Raw genomic sequence first — 23726 nt, 5'->3', positions numbered from 1 at the left:
TGCTGCTACAATACAAAAAAAAAAAAGAAATACGCAGCAAAATCCATTTGCAGACACAACAAAATAAATGAAGTTGAAATAGTTGTGCCAAAGGCAAAATTGGAGGAGGTCAATAAAATGTAAAGGTCAGGCAATGAAGCAGATGCCTGCAGTGTACAGTGACACCTATTGTACACTGTGAGACACGGAGTAGATCCTCACACAGTAAAGCACACACACACAGAGAGACAGAGACACACACACACACACACACACACACACACACACACACACACACACACACAGAGAAATACACACATACAAACACGCTGTAATACTAAGGCGGCAACACCGCACCGCCAAAAAACCCACACACTTAGAATGTTTAATGCCTGTGAACAACTTTCTAAACTTTCTTTTTATTCATAAATGGAATTTCAAATCACTGCCCTAATTTCTTTTCCCCCTTCTTTCCTTTTCTGGCTCACTTGCTCGCGTCTCTCCTCACACTCGCAGTTGAAATGGAGATTGTGTTTTCACAGCAACGCCGAGCAGACCTCCTTAAAATTGGCTCACTTAATAATTCAGCATTTGAATAAATCTGGAAATCAGAATGGTACTGCGAGTGTGATCTTATGAGTGAGAGCGGAAGACGGCGAGGAGTGGAAGAGGGGAAAAGCAGGATTGGGGGAGGAAAGCAGAGGAAAGAGATAAAGAGAATTTAGAGAGGAGGCGTAATAGGGTTTGAAAAGCCTTTTAACATTAGCACTTGCAGACCGTTTGCACGCAGGTGGAAAGTAAACAGTGTTTGCCTGTCTGTCTGCTATAGACAACCCACCCTTTGTTTAACAATTTCTCTGACTAACCCATTTCTCTTTTGCACTCGTTTATATTAAATAGTTATAGAAACACTGGTAATTTGGGGAAATACACATAGACACTTAGAAATGGATTGATTACCACTTTCATGTCTTTTGGGAGTTTTCGAGAGCTCCAAAAAGTAGGTTTGACGCCACTTGAAATGGCAGATAGCCAGACTTGGTTAGCCGAGCCTTCGTCATTTGCCAGCTGTGTTGAACAGCAACAGATTAAAATGCAGTGTACAAACAATATTGACCTCCTGACCTCCATTCCATCCATGTATTGGTTTATATGGATGAGGACGAGGTTGTTTGTCACTTTTCTGTATTCCGACAGCAGAAATGAAGCAGGGGGCCGGAGGCTGCAAGTTTGCCTGTTTGCCTCACAACTCAGAAGCGGGACGTTCCCAAAGGGAAACTTTCCCAATTCCCAGCTGCCCGAATGCACGGAACGACTGGAAACTGAAGGAAACGGCTAGTTTGGTTCTGTTAAAAGTTGACATACATTAGAGAGAAACATACATATAACTAAAAAAGAAAAGCAAATGTACGTTTGTATTTTGCGAGCGTATTTTCCACAATGGTCTTTATTAAATTGCGCTTTATTCCATTTTAGCTATCTTTGTATGGAATAATGGTGTTTATTTGTATTCACTGCAATAGTGGAGTTCATTAAGAAAAAGTGTATTTGCTAATTGAGCATGTTTGTCATTTGTTGCGCATGCACACGTGTGCCTTCACGGGCACCCGAGTCCTTTGTCCTTTGAGTGTGTATTCACAGATTCATAAAAAGGCTTCTTTTTCAAATCAGAGCACAGTAAAACGGAGAGTGCGCCGTGCCGGGCTATAACCAGGTTTAACTGAGGCGTGCAGAGTATAACAGCGTTCAAGCTGTCAACCCAGTTCACTATGAAGGTATTGAACAAGACAGAAAAATCACAATCACACCATTCTCTCCTCCAAAAAAGACCCTGCGTTATAACGCTCGCAGCGACGCTGCTCTGGACTTAGAGACACGGGTGTGGGCTGTGGGTGGGCTGGCTTCCATTAAATTTCAAACGGATTTGACAAACAACAATGGAGTTGAAGTGGCATTTTCAAATGTAGGGCACTTATTTCAACACGCAGAAGAAACACAACAGGCAGCAGATCTCAGGCCAGGAGTACATTGAGATGAGTTTTTGTTTTTTTTCCAATGGGATGGGTGTTTCTGTGTGAGGAATGTTTCGACAACAAACAAAAAAAACAAAAAAAAAGGTGGAAATAGATTTAAAGTGTCAGCAATGCTGCACACATTTATTCTCCAACCCTGTTGTGGTATATTTCCTTCATCACACGTCCACTTCAGAGGTCAGGAGTATTGCCTTTTACATTGCATTAAGCACAATATTTGTACAAATTTTGTATTCCTATATATAGTGTGTATATATATATATGTATTGTACGGGATTAATCGTCAGCGCCGCGTTACCTTAGCGGTTTACAAGCTCTACCATCTGAGCCACAGTCGCCTGAGGGACTAATATATATTCCGGTGTATTTTGTACTTTAAAGCTGAATATTTGATTCATTAAACCACTCAAAGCTTTAGTAGGACACTTACACCATGTCTACATTGAGGACAGAGCAGCAGCTCCAATGCTCAGGTGTTGCGTACACAACAGTCCTTCAGGCACAGTACCGAGCTGTAGGTCACTGATGTTTTGATGGTGGTCAGGCACAATACAAAATCCCTGTAGTTATGCACACAAAAAGAAGCATAATGGACTTAAAGCATGATATGCATGTGGTCCTTGGGGTTAAGCTGCCTGTATCGACAACTGGAACACAACTAGCTGAAAAGCTTTCTGTGAAAACTTTACTGGTTTCTCAATGACAAAGTGTTACTCGTTTTTTTTCTTGATTTCTGTTTTTTTCTTGCCAGGAACAATGACAACCGTGAGCCATTGTTTTACCTCAGAGTGGGAAGTGCTGCCCAACCAAGCAATAAACGGAGCTCAGCCCTGTCTGCCCAGGAAGTACCTTTGTATTGGATGATTCGGCAGTTCATGATTTAAGTCCGAATGCCAGCGTTATTGCAGGGTATTCTTGTTGTGAACGGGTGAGACTGCAATTCAAATCAAAACCAAATGTTCCATGCTACAATCACTTTTGCCTTATCTTGCCAAAGTGCTTTTAGGTATCTAACCTTAGCCTTAAGGTATCTGTGCCATAGCCATGTAAGAATTTGACAGAAATACCCCCCAAAAAAAGAATCAGACTCAAAAGTGACTGGATGCATTCAGGGCATCTTAAAAACCCACAGCCTTTGAGAGTCTTCAGTGCAAATGGAAAACGTGTTGAGATAGCTCATCCATCTCAGTGCAATTATGTTCTGGTGTCATCTTTCTTTGAACCCAATGGATGCAACTGATTGAAATACTTTACCAATAAAGAATCTTAAACAATACTTTGGAAACTTTCAAAAAACTTCCTTATGGGATTGTTAATATAAACTGAAGTTATTGTTATTTCTTATTCACAGTCACGGCTTAAAGTTGGTTTCACGTCCTTGCTGTGCATGTCATACCTCTTAATATTCAGATCAGCACCAACATATTTAATATGACAAAACCTATAAGTGGAAAATTAATTATAGTATAAGAGTTTGTGGAAAACCATCTACAAACAGATATAGCAATCCAGTAAATGCAGTTTTTCAATTATGGGTAAATTAATTTCCTCAAGTATTTTAGATTTAAAATCTGATGGGTTCTTGTTGTAGGAGCAGTACATGACAGTGAAAGCATGATCGTATTGAAATGCTGTATCGGGGTGGAGGAGCACATTATCCATCTTTAATATTGATAGATTCTGACTCCTGGAAGTGTAAAATTAATCAGACGTGAGGGAATATTATTACCACACTTAACCCCGTGACCTCTGACCTGTCTCAACAGACCATCTGATGATCTATTGATTCAGATGGGTAACTGTCAGACAAGTCATATTTAACAGGAAAATAGACAAATGGCTTAAAAGAGACAAATAAACAAGGAGTTGGACACACTGACTGATAAAGGAGACAAGCTTGTAGGCTACAAGGGTCAGGTAAAAGACACCTGACCAACCAATTAGAGGTTTTTAAGTCAGAGAATTAAGCGGGAAAGGACTCGCTGATTAAATCCTACGCAAACACTGGTGTAAAAGTACGAAAAAATATCTAACTAAAATGAGTCCACTGGTGAGTTTGTGTAACTACAGTTTGAGTAAGATCACCCCATTTAGCCCACATAGTCAATGCCACTTCTCTTAAGTCTGATCCAACAACTTTAATTCAAATCCATCCCCAATTGATTTACCGTACGTGTGCAGGAGAACAAAAAAAAGAAAAGAAAACTCCTGTTCGTTGACAGAATACCTTGAACTTTGCAGAACGAGTTAGATAATAAGGTTCCTGTCCTAAATGCCACAGCAATTATACGAGTCATCCTCATACATTATATCATGCAAACTAAGTGCCAAATTGTCCAACCGAGACATGTTTTCCGCTGTTTTTCCCTCTCCGTGCAAAAGGACTCAAATCAAAATGCCTTATGAGCTCTTGTTACTCACACATCAAAAACCCTAAGAAGTATTTTACAAACATATTGTGCAAATGTAAAATGGTGAACTGAATTATGGATGAGCAGTCTAATGAACAAATCAGTGAGTCAGTTACAGCTGCAGTGTTACCTTCCGGGAAAAGATAATCAAATAAAAATAACCCACACATAATACGACGTCAGAAAATGTATATTCATCAAGTGACAGTTCGACGCGGCTGGGGAAAAAAATATCAAACTGTTTGATAACAATCTGGGCGTCTGAGACGAGGTCACGAACACAGGATTGCTATTAAACGGGGGCGCTAACCATGTTGCAGCATGGTGGCAATGAGGCTCCACAACAACCCTGCTGACTTGTTATTTCAGAAAAATGCCTGCTCATTTAACACATGGACTGGACAAACTTGTCTTTGTGTGAATGAGTGGCCATGCCGGATCCTGTCCCGGGCCAATTAACAGGACGTAAAACAGGTGCACCCCTGCTACGGTGGGAAAGAGGCAAAAGCCCATCTGCCCATACCGACGTCAAAGGGTAGGCTTACATAGTGACTGCTGTCAACGTGGTCAGTCTGACTGACCTTTTACCCAGGTGGAACAGACAGAGCTCGCCTTCAAAGATCGGGTGTTTCTCTGTCATAGAAAAGACCATGAATACACACCTAAACATGTTTTATTGGCTTCGCCAGAAGAAAAGAAATCAGCAACGCGAGTGTCTGACCCCATACCTATCCCCAATGTACTTCAAACAATCACGAAGGGCGCCAGCTTATGATTAGTTGAGCTCTGACCTGTTGTCTATTCTCTCTGCCAAGTCTCGGCAGTAAGGAATGACTACAACGGCCTAATGTGATGCTGTGATCGCATCTTGAAAGCAACTAAATTACAAAAAGCCTCGCGGTTGTAATCCTCAGCCAACGAGCCAATTTGCAGTTCACATCCACGTCGGTCCAGACTCTTGTGTGAAGACTTTGAAGGAGTCCTTGTACGTTTTCACATACTTGGCAAATAAAGCCGACTGACAGCAGACAATGCTTCAAATATGGATGTTAATGGAAAGAAGCGACAAAGTTTAAAACCAAGATATTTCTCACACACACACACACACACACACACACACACACCTTCAACCTGACAGCACAGAGGATCGATACAAATCACCACAGTTTCAAGGTGTGCAACCAAAGATTAGTGTCACTGCTTCAGTATCCGACCAATTTTATGACGATTGCAATTTAAAATGTGTTGACTTCATGAATTTATCCTATTACACGTTTGAGTTGAATTTGTTTTGTGAGGTCACAGTGACGTTTGATCTTTCCCACCAATATTTAACCAGCTCATTCCAAGTCCAAGTTTGAAGAAATTCCCTCAAGGCATTCGTGAGATATCAGGTTAACGAGAACGGGGATGGACGGACGGACGCACAAACCGACAGAATGCCTCCAGCTATGGTTTTTGCCAGTGCAGAGACATCCAAATATGGTATCCCGTATTTGGATCTCACCATTGCTTCGTGTCTTTCACTTTACATTATTATTTAAAGTCACCTTTTACTCAAAAATGTGTTTTTCTTCTTGTTCCTACAGTTGAATATTTGGGCTTCAATGTGCAGGATCATGTATGTGCAGAGGCCCGTTTCCACAATCATCTCTAAAGGTGGAAAAGTTTCTTTCCCCTCATTTCAGATCAGATTTTACAAGCATGATTTGTGACATCATTACAAATTTGGAAGCCAATGAGACAAAAATAGCATTGGGTAATTGTTCATTTACAGCACTTGTAGGGTTACTGAGGCAATAAGTTAATGTTACTGTCGCTTGATGGGTAAAATGTCCGTTTTAATAACTTAAAACTAAATCTTTCAATGCGTTTCAATGCTTTCTAAATCCACTGTAAAGCATGCATTTGGGGTATTGCAAGGTAATAACTTTAAAAGTTACAACAACTCGGCACCGTAGTTGCAAGTTGGACATTTAAAAATCAGCGTGGTCTCCCGAATCATGAGTACACCCCAAGGAACTCAAAGTTTAAAACCAATTGTGCCTGACACGCTCCTGGCATTACAGAAACGTGAAAGGTGCGAAATTGAAGTTTGAATGGGCGTGAACTTTTTATATCCACGTGAACTTCTGATCTCTTCTTTCCAATGTTAGTAATGCTCAGTCTCATGGTGAATACCTCGGCCACAAAAGGTTGCTCTGTTGAAAATCTGCTTGCAACAGAGCCTCTCGGGGCCCTTCCATTTGAACAGTGAGACGGAGCCTACAGCAAACACAGCGAACATTGTTTGTAGCAGGTAAAAATGATGGAAAAAAGTAATGCCAAAGACAAACACTAGTTTTCTTAAGCCCCGGGTTATTCTACAGGATCAGCAGCAGTTATTTTGTCTAAAATGGAGTCGTCTTTATGTCCAGTATGACACATCATATCATAAGCATACGTCCGATTCTGATATATAACATTGCGATGTTACATCAGATGCAAACTGTTTTCTCTCTGTTGCAATATTGTTCACCGTCCACCGCAAAAATATTCTCGTCACTTTTGGTGCCGAGTCCAAAACTGCGGGGTTGTGTGCGTATACGAATTATGGATGGATGCATTTGAAGTGAGTCAGAAGTGTAAAAACAGATAACCTGTTCAATTAAAAGGACGGATGTGTTAATCAGTTTTAAGTAACCGAGGACACTGACAGACAGCCATTCAGCCGTGTCCAAAAATGTGTCTCTTCCTCCTTCCTTGAATCCGATGCTGTCTATGTGTTGTCATGTATGCACATTTACCATAATACAGTGAAACTAAACAACACCAGTTCATTGTGAAGCCAGATGTGAAGGCAATATTTCAGCCTTTCATGTTAGAATGGGAGCGTCTGCTGTTCTACTGAGGGGGATGTTGTTTTTGTTGTCACTTATTGTTTAGCAATATGGATGTTCTGAAGTCCTCAGAGATCGATTAAAGGTTTTACCGATAAACTTGCTGTGTTGAATGAATTTTATTTCAACAAACGTCAGGTGGGAATTAGAAACCACAATATAATCAGATATGGGAGTAAATCGGTGGACACTCCCATTGACCATATGACTGAACAGTGACGCGCGCGCGCACACGCACGCACGCACGCACGCACGCACGCACGCACGCACGCACGCACGCACGCACGCACACACACACACACACACACACACACACACACACACACACACACACACACACACAAACAGCGTATCTAACTACAGCCCTCCTGCTATTAACCCATTTCCTTTGTTCTGTCTGGCCTGCCTTATTAGCTCCCTTCACTTCTGCTGAGCATGTGTCCTAACTAGCTGCTGGGGTTAACAAACACACACAACTAAAAAAAAAAAGGTTTTTTTTGTTGGTTTTTTTGGAGGGGGGAGGGGGTGGAGGAGGCTCCTGCAGCTCAAAGTAATGAGGCGACACACCGAGTCACATCACACACTGTGACACACAGTGGCAGATGCAGAAAGCACCAGCAGCTGAAATGGAGGTGAGTCTGAGACAGGCTAATGCTGACCTTAAACCGGATGCTATTTTGAAGCAATTTCAGAGTTTAAGACTAATTTTCAGTTGCAGTAAAGTCACGTTTCCCTGACATGAAACTTGTTTAGTGTGAGTCATAGCTGTCGGAAATAAAAACCAAGACCTAAAGTGTAAAGCACGGCGAGCAGCCCCTAGAGGCTGCAGTATTTCATTACCCTCCTTAAATGAACAGACACGGAATATTTGTTTTAAATACTGTCCAAAAGAAGCCCGTTTAACAGACACTGGATGTCTCTGACTGGGACTGGGAAAACACTTCAATACTAATAAACAATATAATGAACAATATTGCAAGTATCACGTTAACTCTCCTGTGTAAAGTTAAAGCAGATATATTTCTCCTTGCTCAAGTATAATGATGTGGGACTTCAAAATCAGATCAAAATATTCACTGTTTTAGTACAAGAAGCAATAGACAAAAGACAACAACAAATAAGCTACATTGTCCACCACAGCTTTAATGATTAGTTGAGAAATTAATTTGTTCATTGACAGACAATTAATTACCAACAATTTTGATAATTGATTCCAGTATTATTTTTTTTAATGGAAAAAAAAAATGCTTTAATGATCTGATTCAGCATCTGTAATGTGAATATTTTCTGGTTCCTTTAGTCCTCCATGATAATAAACTGAATATATTTTGGAAGTGGAGTGTTGGTCGTTGACAAAACAAGCAGTTTGAAGCTGGACTTTTAGCTTTTGGAAACACTGGTTGACATTTCTTTACCATTTTCGGACATTTTAAAAGACCAGGAAAATGATAGATTCATCAATAATGAAAATAAGTGTTATTTGCAGTCCTATTGTAGACAGAATACATTAGGGATTTACTTTATTGTATTTTTTGCAAAAAAAATATTGGCGTCATTTTAAATGTTACAAATAGTTCATTTGTAAAAAAAAAATTGCAATATTAGGACTTTTCTGGGCTAATATGTTATGCACATACTTACACACAGCAAGCATTGGCTGAAAGTAGCTCCACAGTGGGGGGGGGGACTGGTTCGTAAACAGGGAGTGACTTGTGGGAGTGGTTTGTTTCCATAAGTTCAGATGTCCAACAAACCCAACTGTTGTATTTCTGCTCACATGTAAAGCTGCAATTTTGTGTTCTTGAAATCGTTCATAAAAATGTTTTTTCAGTATTTCGTCATCACATTAATAATATTGTTATCACGCTGTGATTATTTTAGAGCCATATCTCCCACCTCTAAAATGCATGCCATTACAGAAATGTGTTGATTCCTTGCTTCTGACGCAAGCAAATTTTGAATAGCTGCATATAACCTCTATTTATAGCAGCGACCACGTGCCTATCAATGGTGTGACAGTGACAGTGAGTGGCGCAGCGTAAATTAGCTGGTGGGCTGGCAAGCAAAAATCCCCCAAGGTAAAATGCAATTATGAATGAGCTAAATTAGGTAAGGGCAGAGGGCTAGAAATAGTCCAAATATCAAGATGAGTCACTTAAAGTGGTGAATGGGTTGGTAAAGCTACACACACAAAAAAAAAAAAACAACACTTTCCACTTCCTTTGGTCTCACATTGCTTGCTTGCTCTTGAAATGCCCCAAACTGAAACATCGACAATTACTAGATGGATTGCTATGAAATTATGTAGAGATATTCATCATGAATCAGGCGGGGGGGGGGGGAGGGGGGTAATCAGAACATAACGCAACAGATCATGAGCACGAAAAACGTTGGGAGCGCGTTTAGCGTTCTCAAAGCGTTTAGCTCAAAGGACCACTCTGCCTAACTGCAGCTTCTATTTTGGTTGTAGACCATTAGTCATGTTAATCACTGGTCAGATGATAGCATTGCAGGCCTGCGGCACCACCCGAGTCTGCCCACACAGGTAAAGTGGTTAAAAATAGGTGAACCCGGCCTCTGTTTCAACCAGCTGGTGTACGCTACTTGCTCTCAGCTTGCAGCTCCTGGAGACAGACGAACTCCTTCTGCCACAGATTGCGAAAGCAGCTTTCATGACAGAATCAAAGCAGCAACATGTGCAGCTGGAGTCTGGTGCAGCCAGAAAATTAGTCAGTCAAGTCGTCCAGATTAGCATCTTATTTGATTGGACACGTCCTTTTTGACTGCCCAATTCCTCCGCTGCTCTCGCCTCAAGGCAGAAAATATTTTCTGTACTTTTTTTTTGGGGGGGGGGGGTTCATGTTCTTTTTGGTGCCTCCGCCCGATCACTGCTCTGCTGGTCTTCAGAAGAACTATTCCGTCAGTATTTTAGTCTTGTACTCATCCCACTGGTATTACATAGAAGCAGATATTTGATTCCCTACACTATGTGACTCAGAAATGGAGCAGCTTTAACGTGAAATGTAGAGAACATGCAAGGTCAGTGGTTGTATTTCAGTGTGAAACCAGCCTCTGAAACCTTCCCTGAACACGGGGCTTAAAACACGATGGTACAAGGGGCCAAGCCATGGTGCAAACAGCTGTTAAAAAAAAACAAAAAAAAACAACAACTGTAATATCAATGTATTTCACCCAGGTTCATAAAGAGTGTTATTTTTAAAGGCATAAGTTGTCTCTTGAATGATCACCAGAGACGAGCATAAAGCATCTCAAGTGAGCTCTTTCTAACCAAAGCTCAATATAAGGAAGCGGAGAAGTTTGGAAACTTTAAGGTTCACAGACTTAATCATGTCCCAGAAACGTTTTGGAGTACGAGGCGTGTGACAAACTGAGAAGATGACAGCTTAGAGCATACAGCGAGAATATTCTCTGTATCAGCAGCGCTTCTTTAAAATCTCTCCTAATACTCTTCTTGCAACTGGTCATGTCTTTCATGTTTTTTTATTTTTTTATTTTTTTCCTTCACTGTGAGAAATCTTTACTTTAAGAGCTTCTTAAAATGAGCAGTGAAAAGAATCCATTATCCTCTGAATGTACAACCAGACTGACCTATTCAGAGCACATGTAAGAGCACGGTGAACACCTGCCACCTTGCATTTACATCAGAAATGCCTCATTGGAGTGACGGCGCCTGCACCATTACTGTCTTTTTATCCTCAGCCATTAGTTGAATTAAATCTACTTCTTCTCAGTTCTGTGCAGCGTTCATTTCACTTATCTCGTCTCATCTTCTCTTGTCTGGAAATCCAAATGTGAAGTGAAAGTGGCGAGGGATATTTTTTCCACTAAATGCAGCTAATTACAGAGAAGCAGAGAAAAAGGATTGTGTCCTCTGAACCGAAAACAATGAGGCAATCTTTTAAGTTACCGGTTTCAATGAAGAGGCAGAGAGGGGACTTTTCTTGTGGTTCATGAATAGTATTGGTCCCTTTAAGTACCATCAATTATTGACAGCGAGGGTGAAGGAAGATATTAATATACTCGCATCTGGTTATCTCAAATCCGTCCTAAGTTTGCCTTTCAGCTTTTCCTTTTTAGTTCACAAACTTTCTGGAGTAACAAATCACTCGATATTTTTTTGGAATTGCATCCTCTCCCTGTTTCAGCTCTCGGTGTTCTGTGTCAGTGCACAAAGTACCCAACTAGACTTTGTTAGACCATCATATTATGTAGTCTGGAAAGTTACTAAATGTTGACTGTGACAACCACTTCAAACTGAATTTATTTATTTTATTTTATTTTTTTTACCTGGCATCATCTCCCTGTCCCTGATAATTTAGAGAGAAGAGGCACTCGAGAGCACAAACTTCTTGGGGTATTTTCTGTTTGCCCAGAATATTACATTTTCACCAGGATTAGCCAATAATCTTTTAAGCACGCTGTTATAATGCCAGTCTGAATGAAACGACAGAGAGAGCTCAGTTAGCTGGGGAAATCACAGACCAATGTCAGCCTGACCTGGCATTTAGATTTGCGCGTGTCAGAGCTGACGAGCAGCGATTGTATCCGATGCTGATGTGTCCACGGGCTCAGTGAAGCAGCTGGACATGATTCCAGCCCGTTGGTCTGTTCTTCACCAGACACGGTACCATCTGTGAGCTGCAGAATAGCAAACTTAAAACAGATATTACGTGATTTGTTAAAGATTACAGAGCAGCTTGGCAGCATCTTGTATGACCACAGCCCTTTTGTGCACTCAAATAAAAGGTGCATTATGTTGCATGACGCGATAAAAAAAAATACTTTCAGAGAGAGTACGTGGCACCATATCCTTGGTACGGTAGATAGAAGAAATGCAGTGTGGAAAGAGAAGGGATTCTCTGACAACATGTCATATTCAAGCAAAATGGTCTCGTTCTGAAACTTCTTTCTTTCCTGGTTTCATGCTTCCAGCACAAAACATTATATTATCTGTTCTCCATCTTTCCGGTGTCATGGTTTCTGTCAGACACCTTGTTCTCTCCATCCTTCCTCCTCTTATCTTACCTGATCTCCTTTGTAACCCACTGACTCTCTCTTATTTCACTATTACACTCTTCCCGCTATCTTTGTCCATTTCCTCATCTCACTCTATTATGTACTGATGTGACCTTTCGGAGAGCAGAGCCATCAGGATCGCTGCTTTGATCTCTGGTAGATATTCTATTTCCGCCTCCATTTTGGCAGCGGGAAGATGACACAGCGTTCTACAGACGTAACCCCGATGTCAGAGAGCTCACTGCGGCAGTGTCCACCAGAGACTCCTCTTTACAAAGCTCGGCCTCCGTTTCCTGTTACTTTTACTGCAGAGCGTTTCTGGAGTTCAAAGAGGTGAACGCAATCCACAACAAACTTATCACTCACTTATTTCCAACCGAGATTCGAGAGCAATGTCATCTAAAAACATATCGAAAGTTATCATTTCTAACCGCAAAGATCGATTGTACGCGGAAGTCTTTTTTTTTTTTTGTCAGGTAGTCATGGTTACTGTCCTCTGGCTTGATCACTTTCCCGTACAACAAAAACGTTACGATATCTGCATTTTGGAGCAGCTGGATAGGGTCTCTCGGAAATGTGCAATTTGCCAGTTGTAAACTACTGATCATAAAACTTGGAAACAAGAACATGCCTGACAAGACATACACGTACTGTATCAACAAGGAGTAGTACTACTCTCATAATAAATAAATGGACATTTTGCACAGTACTGCGGATTAAAAAGACTTGCAGGCTGATCTGATTTATCGAGCGCAGAAACAAACCAATAAAAGAGAAAAATGGCATTATGTACGACGTTTTACTTTTCAGAACTTGAAGGAGCTGTCATTCTGGGTCAAAGCGTGCCATTACCACACTCTCTAGCCATTATGGGCACTGAAATGTTCGGAGGATTTTCTAACTTTCACGCTGAATGGGTAAAATGATTCAAAGCAGAAGTGACACTTGACCTTTTTAACATGAGGCCTGTAATGCCTAATGGGTGCGAACAGAATTCAAACAAAAGGAGCGCAGAGGAGGGAGCCGCAGTCGTAATTGGAAAGGTTACAGCGATGGGTGTGAAGAACGACTCTCCGCTGGATTTGGAGTCAGAGAGTGTTGCTGGATCAGTTAAACTAGTTACAACTACTGAAAAGAAACACATTTATCCTTTCATACGTACTTGCGCAATAAGAGGAGGAACTCGAAAAAAGGATCAAATATTTTTTTTAAAATAGATCAAATTCAAATGGGATACAAAAACACCATAAACCTGTCAATGGGTGCATCATTTACAAATACATGAATACATTAATAAAGATATAATTCATGGAATTTCAAAACGCAGTTTAAGACAGAACGGGAGGGATCACCAACCTATTATCAAACTACTGTAAATACCAGCCGAGGAGGCGGCGGCTGTTGCGCAAATGCAAATTGTACACAAAAGTGTTGTTGTTGTTGTTTTTACCAAAGTACCACTACGTTATTGTCCGACAGAAGCCATCAGTATGTTTATCGCGCGTGAAATGGGGAGAAGAAAACCCAGGATTTTTTTTTTTTTTTAGATAAACTGAGCAAATAAAGCCGGCAGATTTATTCACAGGCGAGTTATTGAAACGTTGCGCTCGTCATTGCCAGTAAGAACACAACTGTTTGAGACAACACTTGCTCTGTCCAAATTCAAGCTCCACATTAGAGTGCGTGCGGCAACGGAGGCGTCTGAGATGAGACAGACGTTTGGTTGCCGTTGAAACATTTCTCCCTTCAATCCCCCACTTGGCATTCCCGTCTACACATGACATGCCAGGTGATTACCAATTCATTTACTGAAGCCTAAAATCAAATGTGTTTGATGCGAAATAAAAAAGAAAAAATCGACCAAAAGCTCCTCCCCCCCCCCCCCCGTATGATCAACTGGAATTAATTAACTGGAATGTGACATTTCTTAGAAATTACTTTTTTTTTTTTTTTCATTTTTACTGACTAAGCTAAAAGGTTAGATTGATGTAAAAAAAAAACTGTTTTTCCTTTTGAGGCCTAGTCTGTAGATGACAGATTCCAAACTTCTCTCTACCGAAGCCGGCGGATCCGTCTTTGTTTTACACATCCACGTTGGCACAAAGAGGCACTCAGCAGCTGCATGCACAAAACACTTACGTAAACAGGCGCGCACACTCGCAAGCATAACATAGCCCGAAGCAGCAGAATTACAAGATTAGATAGATTCAACTGCACATCGGGATTATCCAGCGGAGTGGACACTCAGACACTGCATTGATTAACGCACACGTGCGCATCCAGTAAAATGCACATGCACGAACAGGCTTACAAAAAATTCTGCATGCAAAACAACCACAACTGTGTGAACTAACTTTTCATGGAGGCAAAAGTTGAAATAAGGGTTCAATTTCCCCGTGGAGTTTTAAAAAAAAATTTTTTATTAGGGTCGAGTCAGGCAAGATTTAATGAAATAAGAAACACAGGCATTTTACAAACTTTGTGATGCACAGCTCCTACATGACATTCACTTAGTAAACATTAGTGTGACCTTTAAACAGCAGATCTAAGTGAAAAGGAACATTATCATACGCGTGTGTTCTTTTTAAACACTCAAACGCACCACGAAGTGCAGATCAGTGCATCAAATGCGTGACTGACAGAACATTTCTCCTCTTCTCTCTCTCAACACTGGAAAACTAGCGAGCGGACGCTGCTGGCGACTTGCTTCTCAACTTGCTGAGGAGTTTCTTCTTCAAAGACCAATCTGGCGTGTGGAGATAGATTTTGACTTCATCCGAGACCTCTCAGGAGGGAAACATCTGGGCTTGGCGCGCGACACACCTGTATCACCTGCTGCAATCCAGGCGGGTCTTCTTCTTCTTTGTTTTACTGGCGGACTACAAACCAACGTTGAAGGTGCATAGACCACCTACTGTGTCGGAGTGTGTAACATCATGACTTTTTGTAGACGTTATACAGTATTTTTGCAATTAACCTGGTTTCAAATCAATATCTGAATAAAGCCCTTTTCAGTTGTGGTTGTTTCTCCCCTGCCTCTAAAAGCCACTTGAGACTGCACTCCCTTCCTAAACCTATCACTCTGCCCTTCAATATTCCCTTTCATGTCTCATTATAAAAATAAATAAATAAATGTGAGTGAGTTGGCAGCAACAACAAAATATTAAAATGTCTTAATAAATGCTTTCGGCATGGGCCTAAACAGCTGGGCCAGCCCAAGTGCCTACATTGGAACAAGACTAAAGTGACTTAAGTTAATTTTTTAGTTGGCGCATGCGCCTGACTGACTGATGAGTCGCAATTGCTCTCAAATGCACTGACTATCTGATTTGAATTAAAAGCCATCTTGTGTTTCCTACATGGACCATTACAGCATTTACCTACATTGTGACAGGTGTTGACCCAGTTTATTAAAATGTCTATAATCATTACTTTGCATAGTGAGGAAGTGCTGGCTTGCCTTGTTTTAAAGGCCGTGTGGATCAAATGTGCATGTTTGTAATGAAGTAATATGCATTTTGTCTTAGCTCATTGAAATGTTTTCCTTCATTAAAAAATTTAAAAAAAAACTGTTTTAAGTGTGAATATTTCCGTGTTCATAGGGTCCTTTTCTTGTTTTGCATCAACCTTAACTCAGCTCAGTGATTAATAAAACATATCATAGGTGCCCATGTGTGTCAGGAGAAAGGGACTGCCGCAGAACATGGTGGTTTTAAATCTAGGTCATCAGCAAGAAAGAGGGGAAGAGAGAGAGTGGTACATTATAAAGACAGCAGGAGAGAAAAAAGTCAAACAACAAAGACAAAATGTATAATGTAAATGTATAATTTCCACACAAGACTTTCCTACTGTGGCATGTCGAAATGTCACCTGGGAAAATAATCAATAATTTATCTGAATTTCAAACCCTACATATTTTTGGGTCAATACATTTGTAAACTTAAAAAAAAAAAAAATTGCCCATTTCTACTAATTTCAAGTTCTACAGTGACACAGTAAAATCTTTGATTAAAAATAGCGGTAATAACTTCAATTTTCACACATAGCTGTTAAGTCAGTGCCACTGCTATGTACCAAAATCTCAGTTTTAAGTCATTTTAGTTTGTTCTGCAAGTTTGTTACACACTGCCTAAACTATCCACGGCCCTCAGACTAACATGCCTGAGTTTTTAAATAAAGTGGTTACAAGACATTGTTGTCCTTTTGTGATTCATTTTCATCCTTCTGATGACTTTTTATTCATTTATTCTCATACAAGTTTGGCTTGTATAGGAGTGTCCAGCCTCAATAGAATTCTCCGTATTAAAATAAAATTCTTTAAACAAAAAACAACAACTGTATTGCCTCTATAATGGATGCAGTACATTTTCTGTGGGGGTTTTGTTGCAGCTACTTTTAATTGGTTGTCCGAACCGCGGCTCTTTTTGGTATCACGTGAGGCATGAAATACACATCCCCCTGACCCTGAAATCTACGAATCAGCAGAGGGCCTTCATTACAGCGATCATAAAGAGTAATCACAACCTGGATGGGTGCATGTTCTGTGTGAGCCCCAAGGGGCCCATTAAGATGGGGATATTACTGCTTGGTGTATGGAGGCCATCTTCATGAGCTTGTTGAGATGGAACACACACTATGGAGCTGCAACACACTCACAAACACACACAGCTTCATCAGCAGTTTGTGGCACAGTTGCCTGGAATAATAACGCAATCAAGGTAAACACGCACGTACACACACACACACACACACACACACACACACACACACACACACACACACACATGCGAAAAGTATGAAGTGCCAGTACAATAATGTGTTGAGTGGAACTAGCAGAAAAGTAGCATCATCACATTATATCTCTGTAGCTCAGTGACTGGGTTTATGCATGAAATTGAATTTCACTCTTCACTCAGTCACGTGGCTTGGAATCAGTATGTGAGATGTTAGAATATTTCCAGCAAGCTGGGGAAAGCGAGCAAGGTGATAGACATGCTGGTTTTTTTCCCCTTAAAAGCAAAGATTCGCACAGACTTGTGGGTATATTTGATGTAAAAAAATTAAAACAAACACAGCCGTGTGCAGTATTTTTCCTCTCATGTGAAAAGCAACCTGTTGATTTTCATTTAAAGGGAAATGGAGATGCTAGCCAGCTAAGTTTTTCATACATTTGCGCTGGCAGACCTTTTTTGTGGGGCTGTGACACCGCAGATGTACTGAGTTTATTGGTTTATTCATGGCAGCAGTAATCATTTGCAGGGTGTGTTTGTTTGTTTTGGGCGCTGATGGACTACCGTGAGGTTGGCTTTGTGGATTATTCTGTTTGTATTCTGTTTGTTTGTGTAAACTGTATCACCCAGGCATAAAATAGACTTGCGTTAGTTAGTCGAGCTAAACTCTGCAGGGGTCTAACCAGTGATTAACAGTCCAAATCTGTATGCCAGCTAATGAAAGCATCCAACTTCACAACATCTTCACTCCCCAGGCATGCTACTGCAACTCACTGCCCCTCCAGCTACTGTATTTATGTGTTCATTGGTTTTATTCTATTCATGGACATTTTGGATGGTGTAGAATGTTGTTATGTTTCAGTATAATGTGCTAAAAAGAGATATTTAATTTGTGTCCTTTATATATATTTTTCCCAGCCAATTTACACCAATGAGACTAAATAATATACTGCCTTATGTAAAAGAAAAAACAGAAAGAAATCTGTCTGTATCATTTGAGGTTTGCTTGTGATGAATGGGAACCTGACAGATATCATGTCTAAGTGTGTTTTTTCTTATTTTGATGATGTTTCCCTCAGTCCATTATGTCCAATGTGCTGTTTTCGCTGTTGATAATCCCATTGCCTGAGATAGTTGCCAGCTGTCTTTAGCCTGCTGCCTATGTAGCATTCTCTCAAATGAGTGTTACCACATACTGACATCCATTTTCATTCACAGAGACACACAGGCTTCGCTAAATCAACTGAAAACAGAGCACATATGCAACTGAGGATGTGTAGGTGGATGGACGCTCACATTCTGGGCTTATCTGCACACCTCAAGAGTGAAGACAATAAATATCAAAGAATGTCAGAAGACAAAAGTCAAATATCAATATTGAATGGATTATCAACAAGTAACAAAAACCCAAAGACTCGGCAGGGGTTCCATTTCAGAAAAACAGACAATGTAATGAGATCGGAGTGGCTGTAAAGCACTGAAAATGTTTTACTTATTTTCTAAAATACTAAATATACATTAATTCCATATGTAGTTTTTTCAAACATCTTTTAGTGCCAGAAGAAAGAGGACTTTTTTTTTTTTTCTGCAGGAATATGAAAACAATGAACTAACTCTACATCAGTGGTACCCAGCTTAGGAATTGGAACCTCTGAATGTCTGAGTGTGTTTTTTGAACGTCAAACCCTTCTCTGAACAGGTAACATGGCGGGTAATTGTTTGAACGTAACTCAGGTAAGTGTTAGCTTAGCACTGCCTAAAATGTCCACCAAGAAGCAGCAATTCAAACTAAACAGGGATCAGAGCAATGAGGTCACCGTGACCTTTGACTTTGACTCCCAAAATCGAATCCGTTCATCCTCAGGACCAAGAGAAGGTTTTGTACCATTTGAAAAAATTGCCTTGATGTTTTTCTTGAGGTAACGCATTCACAGGAACGGAACATACGGCCAGACAACCAGAAAACATAATGCCTTCAGACATGGCAGTTGCCAAAGCAGAGATGTAGCATCCAACTCTTGATTGCCTGTTAATGTTTTAGCTGGTAATTATACTGACTAGAAGAGAACAAAGTGTTTGCAAAGTAAAGCAGGCAGTGAGATGATGACCAGATGTCATGAAACATTTAGACCATATGGTTGGTTGGGTCTGCAGAAAATTACACAGTCAGTTATGAGTCACGCACTGTAGTCCAATAAGCAAATAGACCAAATTTGGGGACAAATATATATTTCATGATGTACGCTAATGACATTAATCCTGGTAAAAAGCTTTTACCCTTGATGCTTTAGAAAAGTTTTTTGTTTTTTTTCCAACAACTGACTCGATCCTGCAAAAGGAACTCAACATCAAGACTGTCTTTTTTTTAACATTCATTGAAAGGCATCTTTCAGCAGCTTCACAGAACCAAATACATTTGACTTTCTCTTGGATTGTCTACTTCAGCTTCTCAGTCACTATTTCAGGGCTCCACACCCCAAGGGCTAGGACGATAGTCTGAGTTGTAAGAGAACAGACTGAGGGAAAGGCAGAAGTACAAAGAAGAGATAGAGGACAAGATAAATTGCAACAATGTCAGGGAAATAACAATGAGGGGATGAGACGAATCAATTCATCTTCAAGCTTGTCTTATGCAAGGCTTCGCCATACAGTTGTGCATTGAAGAATTCTATTGATCAAACAATTAAAAACAAAAATGCCCCAAGAGAGATGGCAGAGTGAAAAAAAACATTGAGTGTGTTTACATGCCCAGAAGAGATCAGCTCAACTAGTCACAAAAAAAAAGATATCTTAGGGGCATCCATAACAGTATACTGTATATAATACGATAACTAATCTTTGCAGCTGAAGTCTAGCTGTTGCCAGAGTTAAGGTGAACAGAACCTTTTAGGTAAAAAATACTGATATAGTAACCAGGTTACAGGCAACACACCGTCACCAACGTCCTGCATTGACCTTATTTCTCCCAGTGACCTGGTTTCTTGTGTACACTCCAACATAGTGATAGATTAAAGTACTTGACCTGAAACCTTGTGACAAAATAAATTTAGAAGATACATGTCCAGCTCCTGCCAAAGCAGCTCTGTGCTTCCTTTAAAAGTGGCTTTAAAAAATTACACCTCTTGGGTTGTGCTGTTTTTCTGCATGTGCAAGCAAGAGTCATTGAGAGAAGAGGAGAGAAAGACAAGGTGAGGCTGGTCAATAACTGTGTCTCTTTGTGTGTGTGTGTGTGTGTGTGTGTGTGTGTGTGTGTGTGTGTGTGTGTGTGTGTGTGTGTGTGTGTGTGTGTGTGTGTGTGTGTGTGTGTGTGTGTGTGTGTGTGTGTGTGTGTGTGTGTGTGTGTGTGTGTGTTTGTGCTTCTCTGAAAAAGATGGAAGGGAGGAGAAAAATAATTGTCAAATTGTTTTTTGTTTGTTTTTTCCCTGGGAGATTTGGACGCAGATTCATTAATCTAAAAGCAGGATGTATGCCCTCTCTGTTAGGATTTTCTGGGGTAAACAATACAGTAGTAGAGAGAAAGCAGCTACACTTGACTTTTACCTCTCCCTCTTTTCTCTCATTTCCTATCCATTTCTTCTTGCTCTTCATTTGCCTTCCTCATTACCGTTTCGCTCTCAGAATGTTTTCCTTTGCCACAACACGCTGACTGACTTGGCCGAGTGCATAAATAATACACTCAGTTGTATTATTTTGACAAGTTCAGTTTAAGGTTGATGCAGCACCTCTTTAAACGGTAGTCACATTGAAAATCTGTCTTTAAATCCGAACAACTAATGTTCGACATGTACTACATATAGGTGTAATTTATGTTAGTTGTCTTTGGTCTGCACCAGATTGGAGAATTGTTTTATATTTCATTTATTTTCACCATTACCAGGAGTTAAGAACCTGTGTTTGTGAGAGGAGAGTCAACACAGATTCACTTTACATGAGCATGATGCACTCTTCTCTTACTCTCTGCTGTTAATGCCATGTAAAGCCAAAAAGAAGAAATTCAATTTGACATCGCAGCCCTCATGTGGACCTCAGGTGCATCTCATGAATCCAGCTAAGTTCACTTTATCAAGGACTGAGACTGACATTTTCATATGGCCTTTGCAGTGGGTGTGCAATGTTCCTGTGGGTTCTTTTTTTCTCACCCTCCAATTGAAGCAAACCGAAAGAGAAAAGGCTTGAGAGCTTCACTAAAGTGTTCCAAACATAAACAGTGTGAACGCACTCTTTGTGTTGCTTTGCAGAAGTACTGGAAGCCTACACACACACACCCACAGCTTCCTCAGATTACATCATCTTCTTGTACACTGAAAGTACACATTCGCACACATACGAATTTAATCACAGGCGTATTTTGCTCAACTTTGCTTTTATTCAACCAAAAGGCTGATTTAAATTGATATTTTTACTGCCAATCAAATTTAATAACACATCACCCAGAAGTGATGTTTCACCTTTTGAGCTGATCCCTGAAAAGGAGTATTTTTTTTTTCCAGTAACAGCTGGGAAAGATTCAGTGTCATGCTGTGTTCATTTAGTCGCAAGAAGTAGTCCTCAGCCTGTGAAAATTGAAATATTGGATTGTGTACAATGTTGCTCTGTTATGAGACTTACAGTTTCCACAGGAAGCAAGTGGGGCTTAAAAGAAATCAATAGGAGCCAGTGGGGTCAAAAGGAAGATGGCATTGAGATGCAATATTGGATAAAGCTTTACCCCTGGAAGGAACTGTGGGCAGGATAACCCTGCCTTTACTACTTTAATTTTAATCAGTCCTTACCTCTGTGCTGCCAATAGCCGTAGCTGGAGGCGTTATGTTTTCAGGTTGTGTATTTGTCTGGTTCTCATGAATGGAATATCTCAAGAACGCCTCAAGCGAATTTCCTCAAACTTGATGCAAATGTTCACTTTGACTCAAGGATGAATAAAATACATCTTGACTGTCAAAGGTTAAAGGTCAAGGTTGCTGAGACCTTACATTGGTCCCATGCTCTTGAGCGTGATCTCTCAATAACTTGAGGGAATTTCTTCAAATGTTCTCTTGTACTCAATCATGAACTTGTAGGAGTTTGGCAGCCAAAAGTCAAAGGTCACTGTGACCTCACAAAAACATGTTTGTTGCCGTATCTCAAACACTTGACAACACTTCATTTGCTAATTGTGACGGAATTCCGATGCAAATGTCTAATAGAATAAAATGTCATAGTGATGACATTTCATATTCAAAAGGTCAAAGGTCAACTTCACTGTGGCACCATAATGTTCTGCAAAAAAAACACTTTTTTGGCCTTTGATACCATAACTCAGGAACAACAGTAGAAATTGTGACCATATCCCTTATTTGGTACTTAGTATAACAGCTTTCTCATTGGGTTAGCTCTTATTTTCATACCGGCTGATGTAATTTTTCTCCAATGACTGTTTGTACTGTGGTGGTTGTGTGTGTGTGTATCAGTATAAGTGTGATGTGTGTTGACTGAACAATGTCTGACTTGTGACCTGCTCTTCACCCAAACCTGCTAAATTGAATGGACCGCACCTGCAGGAGCCCTGTTGGCTTAAGCGCCACACACACACACACACACACACAGATGTACACATACACACACACCTGTGAAAAATGATGACAAGTGCTGACATGCTTCAGTGAACAAGGACAAATGCTGCATGTTAACGTGGATGCCAACGCACCCACCCCAAGTACCCACACACAGTAATATACACACACATGCTCATATACACCTGTGGGAAAATAAAGGGAAGCTCTGATATGGTTGGTTGAACAAGGTCAAACTCTGCATGTGAGTACGCAAACCTCACACGTACACATTCAAGTACACACACACACACACACACACAGACACACGCACAAGTTAGGCCATACAAATGCATACTGGCATTTGGATTTAGCTAAGGGCGGTGAAGAGAGAGAGAAAACAGGAGTAGACAATAATAAGAGAGAGGAAGGGGAAGATAGGGATGAAGTGAGATAAAGACAAGTAACAATGAGGTGGGAAAGACAGCGAGTTAATTGGAAGAAGGACCGAACAGGAAGGACAGGAAAAGCAGAGGGGTGCACTCCAGTATGAGTCAGGGAAATAATAGGGTTGAAAAGGATAGCAACATGGTATAACCTTTCATTCACGCAGTCATGAACTAAGTTATATTACTTTAACTCAGGTGTTCAGATCTGGCCTGTGGCATACGTGACATCAGTGAATGCTAGGTGCACCGTCTAGCCTGGGGCTGCCCTACATGTAGGAAACTAAAATAGCCCACAACAACATAGCTCTATCACCCAAATGCCTTGCCTACTTTTTGACAGACGTAATGTAATGAATAACTAGTTTATCTGTTGATGGTATTTACCGATGGAGCAGAGTGTAACCAGCTTACTTTTCATTAATTTAATACACAGCTAGAGTTGAGGTCAGCTATACCCACTGTGAATTAATTGGGGAAAGTTGGAAAGACTATTGAGGTGTTTGGGAAATAACCTTCCACATCATTTGGACCGTCCACTGTCTGCCTCCAGAAACCAGGCATACATTTGTATTGACATCTAAGTCCAGTTAGCTGACATTAAATCTGCTTAATTGTGAAAATGCATAATTATTTTCCATGTCCTTTTTTTAAATGAATAGTTATAAACCTTTTAGTTATTG

Source organism: Brachyistius frenatus, unplaced genomic scaffold, assembly GCF_029030835.1.
Source record: "Brachyistius frenatus isolate BFR_SWC_R1_liver_20210118 unplaced genomic scaffold, ASM2903083v1 Contig_1, whole genome shotgun sequence".
In the NCBI taxonomy this organism is placed as follows: domain Eukaryota; kingdom Metazoa; phylum Chordata; class Actinopteri; family Embiotocidae; genus Brachyistius; species Brachyistius frenatus.
This window is presented reverse-complemented; position numbering follows the sequence as displayed.